Source organism: Mustelus asterias, unplaced genomic scaffold (genome assembly GCF_964213995.1).
Source record: "Mustelus asterias unplaced genomic scaffold, sMusAst1.hap1.1 HAP1_SCAFFOLD_122, whole genome shotgun sequence".
NCBI lineage: Eukaryota > Metazoa > Chordata > Chondrichthyes > Carcharhiniformes > Triakidae > Mustelus > Mustelus asterias.
The window spans coordinates 845,168-861,623 of NW_027590160.1; the positions used below are offsets into that span (position 1 = coordinate 845,168).

The window sequence follows — 16,456 nt, forward strand, 5'->3', positions numbered from 1 at the left end:
CTGATTACATTAGAGTTACTGATTGCAGGAATGTACACAGTGCGAATTATCCACTGTCACGCTCTCCTTCCAGCCTTGAGCACGGAGTTAAGTTTAGAAGTGTTTGTATCTTGCTACAGTAATTCAGGGTTTTGTTGAGGCCACATTTGGAATAGTGTACGCAGTTTGGATCCCCGCATTTTAGACAGAATAAAAGCAAAATCTGATGATGCTGGAATCTGAATCAAAAACTGAAAATGCTGGAAAATCTCAACAGCTTTCACGAGAAAGAATAGGTACCATTGAAAAGCTGAGGCATTATTTTTTCCTGATCCAGGAATCTAAAACACGGGAGCACAATCTCAGGATAAGGCGCTGATGATTTAGGAGTGCGATGAGGAGAATTTGCTTCACTCAAAGCCTCGTGAATCTTCGGAATTCTCCAGCCAGAGGGTTCTGATGCTCCATCCTTGAACATATTTCACTCTGGGTTAGACAGATTTATGATCTATCCAAGAATGAATGGAAGCAGGGATATGGAATTGGAACAAATGCTCAGCCAAAAGTCCATGTTTCGATTGTAATTTTTAAGTTTAATGGAATAATGGAAGCATGTATATAATTTTGTATGTAATATGTGTAAAGTCAATCGTCATTGAATAATGTTGGTAACACCAGATAACAGTACAGCCGGTCACAATTGAGAACTATTTTTATTGACGCCCACAAACTCATTGCCAACACGCAACTGTTTGCCTGTGAATGCTGATGGTGAGAAAATAGCAACATTCCGCTTCTGGGTGGTATCGAACCACCAACCTCCACAGTTAACAGCCGAACGCGCTGACCAATTGCGCCACAGAGACTGCAGCAGCTGTTACATGTATTCTAAACTAGTGTGTCAATGACCACAATTCTATTTCTGCAAAGCCTGTTCCAGTACTGCAGCATGACCGCACTGTTTACAATTCTATACAAGTCTCTTTAGTTCCGTTGATCCCGCAGCACTGCAGTAGTGTGTTGGTTATTCCCTTTCTCCTATGAACGCGCAGGTAAAATGAATCCATGTCTCTTATCACAGGGAGGAATTCAACAGGAGGGAATGGAACTGAAAACCAGACCCCCAGCGAACCAATGCTTTCCACTCAATCATCAATAACACCATTCTCAGCTGCACCTCCTTCCAAATATTTTGATCCATTTCCCTCACGATTTGTTCCAAGAGTTAATATTGCCCTTGGTTTCTCCTAATTTTGATATAAGATTCACGTCAATATACAACACAAATGGAATTGCAAACCTGAGGGCGAACCATGGGAAACAAGTCACTGCGTAACACAAATCCCATGGTGCTCATTTCCCGATTCACAACACTCAGTTTTTCAACCAAATGGAGGAATTTATCACTGAAAAGTTTTGGAAAGTTCGTGTGAATTTTGTTTGCGAATCACTCGTGTGTTGTGTAAATGCTTCTCGAAGGTTTAGTGAGCCGGACATGATATATCTGCGTTTTGCTGAGCTTGTGTTCGGTTTATGGGGAGGTTTGAACGGAAATAGACCTTGTGTCCCAGGGATGGGCAGTAACCCGCTGATTGAAGCTGCAATCGCCGCTTTCTGCTGGCGATTGGAGACTGCGGGATAAAATCCTGCTGCTTCTCCCTGTCTCACTCACTGTGGAGCCGGGAAAAAAAATCAGCGATGGATTTGTTTCCCTGTCTGAAATGTGGCCTCGAATAACTGTTATTCACGGAGGTAACGCTGCGGTAACCTTTAATAATCTGACACAAACGATTCAAACGCACTGCTCCAGTGGCGCAATCGGTTAGCGCGCGGTACTTATACAGCAGTGCAGGCAGCGGGCTATGCCGAGGTTGTGAGTTCGAGCCTCACCTGGAGCAGTTGTTTTAGGTGAGACGATCGTCCAGTGGTGTGATCCCTCGACCAGCGAATATTCTTGGGACGGCCAGGGCAGCCAGTGGAGTTTGAATACAATAAATAAGATTGGAATAAAAATCCACTGATGGCCATCAAACAACATCCATTGTTGCTAAAAATCATGATTCACTCATGTCCGTCGTGGAAGGAAATCTGCAGTTGTTCGATGGTCTGGCCGACACATGACTCCAGAGCCACAGCAAAGTGGTTGCCCCTCAACTGGGGATGGGCAATAAATGCTGATCAGCGGTGCTTCTGTTCAACGAACGAAAGGAAGATCCGGAATGTGCAGGTTTGAGAGAAGCTTTCTGAACCGTCAGAGCTGGAAACGGGAGTCAGTGAAAAGTATTGCGTTTGTGTGTGCACAGATGGATGGGGAAATGTAACATGCAGTGTAAAATACTCTGTTGAGTTAATTTTCAACAATAAATTCTCACTCTGAGTTTAAACCAACGTACAGGTGCATCTGCATTCGCGCCTTTCTGCTGTCAGCGGGTGATTGGAGACTGCGGGTTAAAATCCTGCTGCTTGTCCCTGTCTCCAATGTGGAGCCGGAGAAGAGAGAATCATTGTTGGGTTTGTTTCCCCATCTGAAACGTGGCTTCGCCTTTAATAATCACAAACAAATCAAAAGCAATCAGCCGGACTGTGCAGGTTTGAGGGAAGCTTTCTGACCATTCAGAGTTGGAAAGGAGAGTCTGCGAAAAATGTTCTGTCGGGTTTGAATACGGAACTGTGAAGGGGAAGGGGAAGTGTAACACAGTATAAAATACAGTATTCAGTTAATATTCAGCAATAAACGTGAATTATTGCTCATTTCCTCACTCTGAGGTTAAAAGTATACTTCCGCCCGCTTTCCAACAGGGAATCTTTGGTTCGGTGAATGTGTAATCAGGACATGACAGAAACGATGCGTTCCCTCCACCCTGGGAGCCTTGGATGAAACTGTACCAGAGGTCATCATTGCAGATATCGGAGCAGCTTTCTCGAAGTTCAACCCACTGAAAGCGACTGGCCCGGATGGGGTACCCGGATGTGAACGCAGATCCTGCGTGGATCAGCTGGCGGGGGTATTCGCAGACATCTTCAACCTCTCTTTACTTCTGCTTCAAGAAGACAACCATCATCCCACTACCAAAGAAAATCCAAGCAGCGTGCCTGAATGAATACTGTCTGGTGGCTCTGACATCCATCATTATGAAGTGCTTCGAAGGCTAGTCATAGCACGAATCAATTCCAGCCTCCAGGGCTGCCTGGGTCCACTACAGTTCGTCTACCGCCGCAACAGGTCCACAGCAGACACCATCTCCCTGGCCCTGCACTCAACCCTGGCACACCGAGATAACAAAAACGCCTATGTCAGACTCCTATTTATTGACTACAGCTCAGCCTTATTCCGACGAAACGCATCTCCAAACTCCATGGCCTGGACCTCGGCTCCTCCCTCTGCGACTGGATCCTGAACTTCCTAACCCACAGGACACTATCAGTAAGGATAGACAACAGCACCTCCTCCACGGTCATCCTCAACACTGGTGCCCCACAAGGTTGTGTTCTCAGCCCCCTCCTACAGTCCTGATATATCCATGACTGTGTGGCCAAATTCCCCTCCAATTCGATTTTCAAGTTTGCTGGCGACACCACCGTAGTGGGTCTGATCTCAGATAATGAGGAGACAGAGTACAAGAATGAGATAGAGAAGCTGGTGAAATTGGCCCGGCGACAATAATTTCTCCCTCAATGTCAACAAAACGAATGAGATTGTCCTCGACCTCAGGAAGCGTAGAGGAGAAATTGCCCCTGTCTACATCAACGGAGACGAAGTAGAAAGGGTCGAGAGCTTCAAGTTTTTAGGTCTCCAGATCACCAACAACCTGTCCTGGTCGCCCCATGCTGACACTATAGTTAAGAATGCCAACCAACGCCTCTACTTTCTCAGAAGACTAAGGAAATTTGTCATGTCAGCTACGACTCTCACCTACGTTTGCAGATGCACCATAGAAAGCATTCTTTCTGGTTGTATCACATTTTGGTATGGCTCCTCCTCTGCCCTGGACCGCAAGGAACTACAAAGGGTCGTGAACGTCGCTCAGATCATCACGCAAACTTGCCTCCCATCCATTGGCTCTTCCCGCTGCCTCGGCAAAGCAGCCAGTATAATTAAGAACCAACGCAAGGTTCTAAATTGCAATCAGACTGCACGGTTTGATATCCTAGGCCGGTCACATTGGTCATGAGCAGAGTTTCTATAGTGTGAGGCTTATCATATAGGATAGACTGTCCGATTCGAAACAGGGTCGAACATGATCGAAATTTACTGCTTGAAAGTTCCCAGATTGTATTTCGTTGTTGAATATGAACTGAATATGGATCCAACAAAATATTTTTTTTCCAATTATTGGAAAGAAAATGCGCTCAGTAAAATCGCCACAGTCATATTTCTGCTTTCACTCTCTCACTCACGGTCCAGTTGATGTCGGTCAGATGGATGAGCCATGGTAAATGTGTGAGGATAAGTGGGTTAGAATGGCGACAAGTGTCTCGGTCAGGCACTCTGGACCTACATTCTCTGGGTCAGGTGCCAGCCATTTATGACTGAGGTAAGGAGACATTTCTTCTCCCAAACGCTTGTGTATCTTTAGAATTCTGCAGCTGCCCAGAGGTACGTGGATCATCAGTCGCTGAGGATATTGAAGGTTGAGTTGGAGTGATTTTGGAATCTAAGGGAATGAAGACCTATTGGGATAAGCTGGGAAATTGAGGTTGAGGTTACGGATCTGCCTTGTTTCTGTCGTGGAGGAGGCTCAATGGGACATGTAGTCCAGTTTTCTTTCATTGATTCTGTTCACTGTCAATATCAGTTCCGGTACCAATGGATTCTCCTGACAGCATTCAAGTCTCAGGTCCTGAATTCAAGGCAGTCGCGTTAGTTAAAGCGCGTGATCGAAGCCCATCACTGCAAAACGTTCAATTAATTAACTTCATGGAGTAAATTTGATTTGATTTATTATTGTCACATGCATTAGCGGAAAGTATTTTTCTTGCGCGCTACACAGCCAAAGCATATCATTCATCGAGAAGGAAACGAGAGAGTGCAGAACGTACTGTTACAGTCATAGGTTGGGTGTAGAGAAAGATCAATTTAATGCAAGGTAGGTCGTGCATGTTATCACACGAATTCTACGCAGTAGATTGTATCGTTAAACATGTTAACAGGAGGTACCAGCAGACACAATGCAAATATAAATTGCTGTCGGTAATTGACGTGTTTGTGGAGCCACCTTTCCTTACATCATTGCATCGCAGCGTTTCTGTAGTGTGGTACTTATCACGGTCGCCGTACACATGCAAATTTCCTGGTTCAATCCTGAGCAGAAACTTATTAAACAGGAATAGAAAATGGTGGAAAATCTCAGCAGGATTGACAACCTCTGTGAGGAAACAAACGTTTCAAATCTGGATGACCCTTCATCAGATTTCCTGATTCGACACATTGGCTCTGTTCTCTCTTCACAGATGCTGCCAGACCTGCTGAGATTTTCAAGTACTTTTTTTTGTGTTTCAGGTTCCAGCATAAGCAGTATTTCACCTTTACAGAAACATTTCCAAATGTTTTCAATTTCAGAGTAATTCAGCTTTCAGAAATAATCACGCATTTGCCACGAAACATTAACTGACCTGCCGAGTATTTCCAACATTTTCTGATGGTAACGCCATGAATCAACCTGTGAAAAGAACAAAACGGATGTTCTGTGATATAAAGCAAGGGAGGATGTAAACATAAATTGCCGGGATTGTGCAAATGGGTTTATTTTGTTTCTCCAGGGAGCTCAAACTGGCACAATGATCACTCCTGTTATCGATCAGGAAGTAATTTCAGCCCCTCCTAAATCATGTGCTGGTCGGCAGCTATAAAATCAGCATTCCCTGACCGGGAATCGAACCCGGGCCGCGGTGGTGAAAGCGCCAAATCCTAACCACTAGACCACCAGGGAAGATGGGAGCAAATGCTTTCATCTGACTGGTACATTGTAGCGTTTTTCAAATACTCAAGAAAGGATTGTCGGATAAAAAAAACCCTCATGTTTAGATAGAACACCAATGATTCCTTCAGCCAACAGCAAATTACTGCAGATACTGGAACTTAAAAGAAAAACTTAAAATGCTGTAAAATCTCAACAGGCATGACGACATCTCTGGAGAGAGAATAGAGCCAACATTTCAAATCTGTATGGTCAGTCATCAAAGATGAAGACAGTAAAGGAGGACGAGATTTACACTTTAAGTGTGGGAGATACGGGGGGTGAGGGTGGGAGCCGTGCGTAAGAGTTGACAAAGTTGTGATAGACAAAATAAATTATTGATTATGTTTATCAGCGTAAGACCGCCCTCTAGTGGTACCTAACTGGAACTCCCATGTGTGGGCTTATTGTCTGGGATCCGCTCTATCTCTGCAGCAGTGTGGGCTCCGTGGCACAGTGATACACGGCGGTGTCAGAGAGAAGCATCCCGGCAACATTAAAAAGAACAGTTTTATTTCCTTTGCGCAAAACAGCAAGAACATCTGTCCGGTAGATCTTGAAACGTATCTCCCGTGCCATATATCTTCAATAATATTTATTTTAAATATTAATGTACACAATAATCCCGAACTGCAACTCCAGACAATATCTCCCATGGGGAATGGGTCACAAAATTCTTATACAGTGCCTGGTGACAAATAGGCGAATGCACCACCCGAGCACATGTTGCAAACTTCCATTCCAATTTAGGAATAAAAGTTTGCAACAGGGAATGAACAATGTTATTCCATATTGGCACTTCATCAACCGGATGCCAGTTCCAGCCATCCAGTGACTCACCTTCCCCGAGACTCACAGAGGCCAGCGCCTGCCGTAAGTGCAAGTCCCCACCAGATGGTGATATTGTATTAGTTTAATCGCAAGATAGTGAAACTGCAATTTGAACTCACAGCTGAGTTTGGTTTTCTTGATATCAGCTGGCCTGGAAGAGGGCAGCCCCAACATCATCACCACCATTTGAAAAGCAATTAGGGAATACAATAAATTCTGGACTCAGCAACGAATCCCGCACTCGGTCAAATTAATTTTAAAATGGTTTGTTTTGGAGATAGTTTTGGTGTCTCGTCCCCCAGTGACCTCGAGTGGTGCGGAATTGCTATCAGTTTTAGACTGTTTGAGCTGACCAAATTTGGAGAGCTCCCTGATCACAAATACCATTCCAATAAATCTCCTTCCGGCCTGTCAAGGCCAGATGTGTGCAGAGTAATATAGCATAGTGTTAAAGATATTTTAAAAATACATAACCTATTTGAATAAAACAGAAAAAATCCGTATCATTCATTCCTGGAATTATACGGTTTTTCCGTTATCATCGCTGGGTCAGTATAGAATGTGCAGAGGTTAATTCCAAACTAAAAGGATGTTTCCTTTGTGACAGGGACAAAAACTTGGGAGATAATGTTAATAAACTCCTCAAGGTCCCCTCAGAAATGATGAGATTATGCCTTTTTGTCACCATGATGTTATTTGGTCTGTGATATCCCCTTCCCCAGAAATCAGTGGTGGCAAGTTCATTGAAAACAATTAGGACGGGGTGAGGTCGATTATTGAATACCCAGGGAGTCAGAGTGCACAGGGGAGACATGGAAATACAGATGTCACAATTCAATCCGCCAGGATCTTATCAAATGTCGGGCAGTCTCGAGGTGGCACAGTTGCCTACTCCAGCTCCGAATTTGTATGTTCACATGGCCACAAGTGGACTTATTACATTAGTTGATTACAAGTCGCCTTTATACAGAAGTTAAACGTCATAAATGCGCTCATGATATTTTAATGTGCTTTTTGTCTCCTTTAGAACAAAGAACAAAGAACAAGAACAAAGAACAATACAGCACAGGAACAGGCCCTTCGGCCCTCCAAGCCCGCGCCGCTCCCCGGTCCAGGATTGAATCCTGAATCCAGGATCCCCGCCCAATTTTCCAGCCTATCTACATACCAATATCCTATCCACCGAGCTGTCCCTCACAGCTACGATGCTTTGTTCATCACAACCTATTAACTCACCCCCACCCCCCCATTCCAGACCATGTGATCTCCAGGGAGAGGCGAAAACCCAGAGTGAAAACCCCAGGGCCAATATGGGGAAAAAAAATCTGGGAAATTCCTCTCCGACCCCCTGAGGCGATCGAAACGAGTCCAGGAGATCACACTGGCCCTGATCGGAAAATGCTTCCCAACCCTAGTCATTTCCACTTCCACGAACACCATATGAATTCCCTGCCCCCGAGACAGGTTCCCAACTATCCGCAGTCTCACTCTGTACTGGCACCAGCAAGATGATCATAGAATGAAGCCTTGAAACGAGAAACCAGGAACAATTAGCCCGCGCCGCTCCCTGGTCCAAACTAGACCACCCTTTTCTATCCCTCCATTCCCACTCCGTTCATATAGCTGTCTAGATAAGTCTTAAACGTTCCCAGTGTGTCCGCCTCCACCACCTTGCCCGGCAACACATTCCAGGCCCCCACGACCCTCTGTGTAAAATATGTCATTCTGATATCTGTGTTAAACCTCCCCCCCTTCACCTTGAACCTATGACCCCTCGTGAACGTCACCACCGACCCGGGGAAAAGCTTCCCACCGTTCACCCTATCTATGCCTTTCATAATTTTATACACCTCTATTAAGTCTCCCCTCATCCTCCGTCTTTCCAAGGAGAACAACCCCAGTTTCCCCAATCTCTCCTCATAACCAAGCCCCTCCATACCAGGCAACATCCTGGTAAACCTCCTCTGTACTCTCTCCAAAGCCTCCACGTCCTTCTGGTAGTGTGGCGACCAGAACTGGACGCAGTATTCCAAATGCGGCCGAACCAACGTTCTATACATCTGCAACATCAGACCCCAACTCTTATACTCTATGCCCCGTCCTATAAAGGCAAGCATGCCATATGCCTTCTTCACCACCTTCTCCACCTGTGACGTCACCTTCAAAGATCTGTGGACTTGCACACCCAGGTCCCTCTGCGTCTCTACACCCTTTATGGTTCTTCCATTTATCGTGTAGCTCCTCCCTACATTATTCCCACCAAAATGCATCACTTCGCATTTATCAGGATTGAACTCCATCTGCCATTTCCTTGCCCAAATTTCCAGCCTATCTATATCCTTCTGTAGCCTCTGACAATGTTCCTCACTATCTGCAAGTCCTGCCAGTTTTGTGTCGTCCGCAAACTTACTGATCACCCCAGTTACTCCTTCTTCCAGATCATTTATATAAATCACAAACAGCAGAGGTCCCAATACAGAGCCCTGCGGAACACCACTAGTCACAGGCCTCCAGCCGGAAAAAGACCCTTCCACTACCACCCTCTGTCTTCTATGACCAAGCCAGTTCTCCACCCATCTAGCCACCTCCCCCTTTGTCCCATGAGATCCAACCTTTTTCACTAGCCTACCATGAGGGACTTTACTACCCGTTCCCCGCCTGCCCGCCTATGAAACAACCATTTATCATCTCCTCCCTCACTCTCCAGCAGCTTACAACTGGTCTGTTCAGAGCTATATTTAATCACTGTGGGTTACTGCATCAGAAACAGCGTATCTGCAACCAACATGTTCCACAAAGTAGTAACTGAGAATTGAGAATGAGCTGCCTGTGCTTCAGGGTGTCTCCTGAGGCTAATCTTGTTTCCCCTTTTCCTTTAACTATTGTTTTTCTGATGATCATTAACAAACCAACCCACACAGCAGAACGCTGTCTCCCACCAGGACATTGGCTGCAGCACAGATCGAGGTGTTTCCTTTCACTCACATCCAGCTCACACAGGACGTCGGATCATTGAGGGCGGGGATTATAACGGGTGGCTTCAGTTATAATTATGTGATGTTTCTCTGTTCCACTGCAGTTCTGCATTTCATTTTCTCAGTCTCTCCTGCTAACTGTTGGGTGACAGTTTGATCCGGGGTTAATTTGGTTTCCTCTCGGGTGTGTATCTGAGCGCCTGTGAGCGCCGCTGCACTGCAACAACCGCAGTCCTACTTAACGCTCAACAGAACAGAGCTCGCACCAACAATCCAAAGGCAGTTTTTGTGCAGGGGTGAGACTGCTTTCCATCACTGTGATAGCTCGAAAGCGCAGTAATACACGGCGACATCAGTCAGCTGCAGATCCGAAACAGTTAAACTGGTGAATTTAGTCGATGTATGAAGCTCGATAGAGAAACGGCTTTTGGCAAAATCTGCTTTATCTTCACTGTTGTATGTACTTCTCCACATAATAAACTCGGGATGGTTTCCTGGGAGTTGCCGGTACCAGTGTAATGCATAGTTTCTCTGTGTAGTTTCATAGTTACAGGTGAATATGAGCGCTGCTCCTTCTGCCTTAACATCTGAGGGCAGCGGCTGAGTGACAGAATCTCCATGAGTCAGATCTGGAATATAATAAATTAATCAGGAAAAGTATAGACCGGTGGCTGGTTGGAATTTGATTCCAATCAAGCTTGGGGAATGAAAGAACGCATCCACATTTACCTGCCAGAAATATTCCCCACACAACCCAGATGCTGAGGAGCCGCATTGTCTCTGTCCGCTCTGTGAAAGGGGAGGGGGTTGGATATTTAGCCAACCGTTCTAAACCCCGCCCTCAATAATCTGCTGCCGTGTCTCAGGCTGTACTCACCTCACTTCCTTGCTTTTCCATTGGTGCTGTGAGGCCGGCAGATAGCAAAGAGAATCACCCCGAGCTGCATTACAGTCACTATTCTTGCAGAGAAAATGCTTCCCGAATTATCCACCGGAGTTGGGGAAGGAACACCTTCACCTTAATTGTACTAAAGAAAGTAAATATTTTTTGAATGAGTTTGTCACTTTGTTTTCATGGATTTTGCTCCACTATTTGCTCCAGTGAAATTCCTCTCACGGGCTTTAATTATTATTAATATATGAAGTAATGTTCGCGTTACTGGGAAGTCTAGATTTCAACTCCATTCCTAATTACCCTTGAGAAGGAGAGGGGGTGTGCAGGTTCTTAAACTGCTGTGGTCTCTCGGGACTATTAATATGGTGAAAGAGGATGCGTAGCACATCTAGCTTTTCCAGTAATAGAAAGTTCCTCCCGGTGCTGCTGTTTCATCCCAAACTCCAAAGATGTGCAGGTTAGGTGGATTGGCCAAGCTCACTTGCCCCTTAGTGTCGCAAGATGTGTGTGTAGGTTAGGGGGATTAGCGGGCTGAATATGTGGGCTTCCGGGGATAGGGCCTGAGTGGGATTGTTGTCGGGGAGTCGGTGTAGGTTCAATGGGCCAAATTGCCTCCTTCTGCACTGTCGGGATCCAATGTTTCTATGATATTCAGGCAAGAAGATTTGAAAAAATGGAAAAGCATTGACTGTAGGAACCTGCAGCCGACATTGGAGCATGGTCATTGTCGCATCACACGTCACTATAGGTAAAACACTCCAGTGTATTCTACCGTTCTGCTCTCAATGTTGAAAATGTTTTAAAGGCGAATGTTTTATTGAGAATGTCAATATCGAGACTGAGCTGCCGACCAGTGCTGTTGCTGAGGAACTTTTGGTCATAGTTCCGTAGATGCCTATTCAAGTAGCTAATTTTGGTTGATTTGAACTGGGTTGCAATCATTAATGTCCATTTATGTTAGGTATGAAAGTAAGTATCTGGCATATATTCACTGAGAGTGAGTCAATAACCCAATGCTGAAACTCGAGTAAAGCTGAAACGCCCTCTGGTGGCATTGATTCGAATTATGTGCCTCAACGTTCCACTTCTCCCTGAGAGATTGCACAGGACTGTGTTGCGGTGTGGGAGATCCTGATACTTGGACAGCGTGCCTCGTGCAGTGGGGAAGAGAATTATATTTTACTCTGAGAGATTTGGTTTGAAGCGCAGATTGGACACAAGGATCGATATCCATTTTGCCTGATGGGGAAAGGAGTTTGGCAAAGTGATAATTTGTTCATTTTTTATTCAAGATTTATTTTAAAAATTCAGAGAACATTTTACAGAAACGTTTTTTTAAAGTTCACAGAAGGGAACATAACAATTGATTTTCATATTGAGAACAGAGCACGTGTGCTCTGAGCTGCCCAATATATCTACAGCTGTAACAGACACCAAAATCGGAAAACAGGAGCTCAACATAAAAAAAAGGAAATAATTGTGTATGTCGCGAAAAGATGAAAACAAAACATTGATGTTGCAAGCATCTGTCGCCAGAGGCTCAGCAATGTGCAATGTAAGAGAAGTCGAACTGGCTGACAAACTGTCCTCCAGATTCCCACTTCATGGGAAATTGAAATGAAAGGTCGTTTCACAAATCAATCCTCGGCAATGGGAAAGAAGAGCAAGAATCCAACTAAACTTAAACCTGGTTCGCTGGATCCAGAGTGCTCACAGTTAGACCAGAAAACTGACAACATAGCAGTCGGCTTCAAATGGTCGCTCAAAGCAATTGACCCACTTGTTGTTCCTCCCACATTGAATGAAGGAGGTCACATACTTTGAGTGACTATTTGCATCTGGCGGCTCTGTTCCTGGTTAAGTGGTGTGATGGTGAGCATTCTGGACTCTGAATTCAGTAATACGAGTTCAGATCTCGGTTAAACGTTCCTTCTATTTGGTAAAGCCGGTGATTGGTTTGCTGAAGGACATTTTATTTGAAATTCTCAGAAAGTGAATTTTAGACTCTGAGGAAATTTCAGCAAATTCCAACGCAATCACATTGCAGACGATGCAGCGAATGATTCTCCTGGTGTTATTGCTTCAGCCCTCGAGGACGATTGTTCAAGAAAGCAAAGAGCTCGGAGGCAGAATCATAAAATCCCTACAGTGCAGAAGGAAGCCATTCGGCCCATCGAGCCTGCGCCGATAACAATCCCACCCTGGCCCTATCCCCATACACTTACCCTCTTAGTCCCCCTGACACTACGGGCAATGTAGCATGGCCAATCAACCTACCCACACACCTTTGGATTCTGCGCCGGGTGCTCAGCTTCCTTCCACACACGCAGACACGGGGAGAATGTACAAACTGCACAATGTCACCCGAAGCCAGAATTGAAACCCGGTGCCTAACACTGTGCCATTGTGCCACCGTGCCAGAAATGCCACAGAGGGCAGGGGTTCTCCAACCGGTATCATTCACTGAGTCATCTCTCTCAATTTAAACAAGACTTAGAACGAAAAGAATAGTGGCTCTACTGAAATGCGAACTCAGTTTGCCTGATTCACAATCCAGAAAGCTAACCACTTCACCATAGAATCGACAGGCCGCTGGTTTGAGGCAGCAGGCCATTTTCCCAGATCATTCTCTTAGTCACACACACACACACACACACACACACACACACACACACACACACACACACACACACACACTTTCTCTGCAATGTGCATTGTCTTTGAAGTTGAACTGGCTTTCAAATTGTCCTCTCGATTCATACTTTGTGAGAAAGTTAAACCTCGGTTGCCTCGGCAAAGCAGCCAACATAATTAAGCACCCCACGCACCCCGGACATTCTCTCTTTAACCTACTTCCGTTGGGAAAAAAGATACAAAAGTCTGAGGTCACGTACCAACTGACTCAAGAACAGTTTCTGTCCTGCTGCCATCAGACTTTTGAATGTACCTACCTTCTGTTATGTTGACCTTTCTCTACATCCTCGCTATGACTGTAACATTACATTCTGCACTCTCTCATTTCCTTCCTTATGAACGTTATGCTTTGCCTGTATAGCGCGCAAGAAACAATACTTTTCACTGTATACTAATACGTGACAATAATAAATCAAATCAAAATCAAATCAAATATCATCTAGCAAATCAATCATCAGAATTGGCAAAGAAAAACAACGTTCCAAGGAGATTCTAACTCAGATCGCTGGATTCAGACTCCAGAGTGCCCACAATTTCACCACAGAGCCAAATGCATTTGGTGACGAGTTACAAGTAGCGCCCGTGTTCCCGGTTGTGTGGTGTAACGGTGAGTATTCTGAACTCTAAATCCAGTAATCTGAAATCAGATCTCGGTGGAGCCTTGCTTTTCTTTGCTCAAGCCGATGATTGGTTTGCTGAAAGGTATTTTATTTAAAATTGGCAGAAAGTGAAATGTTAAACTCTGAAGAAATTTCAGCAAATTCCACCGCATTCACATTGCAGACGATGCAGGAAATGATTTCCTAGCTTCATAGCTTCAGCCACAGAGGACGATTGCTGAAGAATATGAAGAGTTAGGAGGCAGAATCATAGAACCCTTATAGTGCAGAAGGAAGCCATTCGGCCCATCTCGCCTGCACCAGCAGCAATCGCACACAGTCTCCATCCCTGTAATCCCACACATCATAGAAATCTTAGAAACCCCTACAGTGCAGAAAGAGGCGATTCGGCCCATCGAGTCTGCACCGACAACAATCCTACCCAGGCCCTACCCCCATACCCCTACATATTTTACCCGCTAATCCCTCTAATATACGCATCCCAGGACACTAAGGGGCAATTTTAGCATGGCCAATCAACCTAACCCGCACATCTTTGGACTGTGGGAGGAAATCGGAGCACCCGGAGGAAACCCACGCAGACACGAGGAGAATGTGCAAACTCCACACACAGTGACCCAAGCCGGAAATCGAACCCAGGTCCCTGGAGCTGTGAAGCAGCAGTGCTAACCACTGCGCTACCGTGCCGCCTCTGTTAATCCCCTGACTCTAAGGGTAACGTAACATGACCAATCAACCTAATCCGCACATTTTTGGCTTATACGACGTGTGCTCGGTTTTCTCCCGCACACGCAGACACGGGGAGAATGTGCAAACTGCACACAGTCACCCGAAGTCAGAACTGAACACGGGCCCTGGTACTGGGGGGCAGCAGTGCTCACCACAGTTATCCTACCGATATCATTCGCTGAGTCATCTGCCCCATCGAGATTCGTGCTCGGATTGCTGGATTCAAAATCCAGAGTGCTCACCGTTACACCATGGAACTAACTGGGCGCTGTTTTAATGCAGGAGATCTTTCACACAGATCTCACACATACACACACTTGCCCAATTATTGCCAGGCTCCAGTCGGGTTGCTGTTTGACACCAACTGCTCCTTTGATTCGACAGAACGTCAAAGAGTAGCGAAAGATGAAAACATAAAAACACTGATGCTGCAAGCATCTGGCTCCAGAGTCTCAGCAATATGTATAGACAAATTGTCCTTTCGATTCGTACTTGGCGAAAAATGTAAAACGAAATGTCCTGGAGAAAAGCAATTATCAGCATTGGCAAAGGACAGCAAGGTTCCACGGAGATTTGAACTTAGATCGCTGGATTCAAAGTCCAGAGAGCTCACGATTGCATCACGGAACACAGAGCACATCAAGGAATTGCAAATAACCTGCAAAACATAAGTATTTCTGGAGATATCTCCCGATAAGTCTTGCGATGAAATTATTTACTTTAGATTTGGGGCACTCTGCCTTCTGAGCGTTTCTGCTATCAACGGTGGCCTATAACGACACATTGTTATCGTACTTGCTGTTGCTGTCACATCGAATGAAAGAGATCAAATTGTTCGAGTGACCATTTGACAGCGGTGGGCGCGTTCTGAGATCTGTGGTGTACCGGTGAGCGCTCTGGAATCTGAATCCAACAATCCGAGTTCGTATCGTGGCAAAGCCTTGATTTTTTTTTTTGCTAAAGCCGATGATGGGTTTGTAGAAGAGCATTTTACTTTAAATTGTCAGAAAGTGTAAATCTAAACACTGACGAAATCTCAGCAAATTCCACGGCAATCAAATTGCAGACGCTGAAGCGAATGCCTCTCCTGGCGTCATTGCATCAGCCCCAGAGGATGATTGCTCAGGAATACAATGCGCTGAGAGGCAGGGAAGCCACTGTCGACGAGGGGGGGGGGGGGGGGGGTCCATCTTCATGTGTCGTGTCATTCACTCACTCATCTGTCCCAATTTAAAGAGTTCGGAAGCGAGAGGCCAGAGGGCGATCCGTTACACCATGGAATCGACAGCACTGTAACCGAAGACACTAGACTTGTCTCCCAAAACACACACACGTACCAACACTCGCTCTCTCTCTCTCTCACATACGCACGCGCGCGCGCGCGCACACACACACACACACACACACACACACACTTGCACAATAATTGCTGGACTCCATTCGAAGGGCTGTTGCTCCGGCACCAGCTGCTCCTTTCTTTCGACAGAGGAGTTAAAGAGAAGATAAAATATGAAAAGACATTGATGCGGCAGGCATCTGGCGCCAGAGGCTCAGCAATGCGCATCGTAATAGCAGTTGAACTGGCTGACAAATTACCCTCTCGATTCGGACTTTGTGAATAAATTAAACGAAACGCCCTTCGGCAAATCAACCAACAGCATTGACTAATTAAAGCAAGGTTCCGCCGAGATTTGAACTCGGATCGCTGGATTCAGAGTCCAGAGTGCTCACCATTACACCACGGAACCCAACACGCAGTAGCGGCTTGCAACTCAT

The 16,456-nt window shown here is 45.5% G+C and overlaps 3 non-coding genes across 3 annotated transcripts; 1 reads left to right on the top strand and 2 right to left on the bottom strand.

Moving 5' to 3' along the window:
- Positions 1-1,782: 1,782 nt before the first annotated feature.
- On the top strand, positions 1,783-1,877 carry trnai-uau (transfer RNA isoleucine (anticodon UAU)). The gene is made up of 2 exons: positions 1,783-1,820; positions 1,842-1,877. It is a non-coding gene; the product is annotated as a tRNA-Ile (tRNA).
- Positions 1,878-5,837: 3,960 nt separating this feature from the next.
- trnae-uuc (transfer RNA glutamic acid (anticodon UUC)) lies at positions 5,838-5,909 on the bottom strand. Its single transcript has one exon. It is a non-coding gene; the product is annotated as a tRNA-Glu (tRNA).
- A 10,447-nt stretch (positions 5,910-16,356) lies between these two features.
- trnaq-cug (transfer RNA glutamine (anticodon CUG)) lies at positions 16,357-16,428 on the bottom strand. Its single transcript has one exon. It is a non-coding gene; the product is annotated as a tRNA-Gln (tRNA).
- Positions 16,429-16,456: the final 28 nt, after the last annotated feature.